Source organism: Magnolia sinica, chromosome 3 (assembly GCF_029962835.1).
Source record: "Magnolia sinica isolate HGM2019 chromosome 3, MsV1, whole genome shotgun sequence".
Lineage (NCBI taxonomy): Eukaryota > Viridiplantae > Streptophyta > Magnoliopsida > Magnoliales > Magnoliaceae > Magnolia > Magnolia sinica.
In genome coordinates, this window is record NC_080575.1 from 106,267,183 (window position 1) to 106,269,030 (window position 1,848).

The window sequence follows — 1,848 nt, forward strand, 5'->3', positions numbered from 1 at the left end:
CAAATATTGCAATCTAGGGCAGCTGGAAGATTCCTTAATCCAACAACTGTAAGAGGCCTTGTAAAAAAACATACATGGGTTTGTATTTTTACAATCCCCAAAGTCAAAACTAATATAATAATGCAAATGAAGATAAAAGTAAGAATGTATTTTCTTTGCTACACTTGTGGTCCATCAGTTTACATTATGCATGGTAGAGATAATGTGGTTGCATGATAAGACTAACCATTGTTGAAGTTACCCAACTAACTTATGCATATGTTATCAGCTATTAAATTTGTGATGCTGACCATTTTTCTTAACTATACATTTGTTGACCACCAATTAGATGGATAGAATCCTCCAATAACTATAATTTTTGGAACCTATTCCATCGACAATATGGGCCATGCTTTTAGATGGTGTGGATATATTTACATGGATATTCCAAGTGTATAGATGGATGTGTTATCACTGTTTAAGAAATGATTGAAAAAACTCGTTACTTCTGGCATACGAGTAAATGTGAAAATGATGTGTAAGGAAATAAATGTGGAAATGATGCATACGGAAATAAGGCATCCTTCAATGCTCAGCCAAGAGATCCCAGAGGATGGTTGGGTTTCCTCCATTGCACAAGGGTTGATGTGATGTCCCACATAGTGAATGCCCCACACTATAAAAAAAAAAAAAGTTGTTCCAAGATCGAAAATCCTTGAAACAATGCCCAAAGTACCCAATCCTAGCCGATGAAATGTGCAATTACAATGATAACTACATACACATCAATGACTTGATTTACACGTGCCAACTTCTCATGCATTTGGGATTCCCGAGGCACATATAAAGGTAATCCCAAACATGCAGATGACCCAACACAATGATTAATCTGGTTCTTTTATTGAGCGGGCCACTACCATGTGAAAACAATGGATAATTTTAGAAAAAATTGCCAACAGTACACAATGTATACGAAACAATGGACCATCCAGACTTTTTCGATAGATCATCCAAAACTTTGGCCAATTCTCTGCACCTCTCAGATGTGCTGAGTATGTCTTATTTGGCATATGCACAGTTTATAGAGATGTCTTGGGGTTAACAAGCACAAAAACTTAGAAGATATGAAATCTAGATTAAGAAATAGAGGTAGGTTTGATATATGATTAAGAGTTTAGCTATTAATGATTAAGAATGAGAAATGATCATGACTGAATCATCTTCCTTCTTGCAGAGCTTGCATATACAATAAGGGTAACTGAAAAATGTGACGTATATAGCTTTGGCGTTGTGGCACTTGAAGTGATGATGGGAAGGCATCCTGGGGAGCTCATCTCCTCTTTGACACCACCAAGTAGACAAGATACACTGCTAAAGGATATGTTGGACCAACGTCTCCCAGACCCCACAGCTGTGGTTGCACACGAAGTCATATTTGTGGTGTCCATGGCACTTTCATGCATTCGGCTGGATCCAAACTCTCGGCCAACCATGCACCATGTGGCTCAAGAGTTATCTATTGGTGGGTCTTCCTTTTCTCTAGGGCCATTCCACGCACTTACATTACATCAACTCATGGATCTTGAGGTATAGTTGGGTGGATGAAAATCATCAAGGTTGAGGGTGTGTAGTGGCAAGAACATTATTACTGTGTGTTTATTGTATGAAAATCATCGTATGTGGAGAAGGTATTTTTCTTGCTATGATATGTACGTAATTTTAGTGTGTGGAATTGCTGTTTATCTAAAATGTAGATTTTCAGGTGAAGCTTCTCTTTCTTTGTGGCTCCCACTTGAATGTTTGTATATCGTTTTTATTGTATAAGTAAAGTTATAGGTGGTGTGCTCCTACATTTCTCTTAAAAAATAG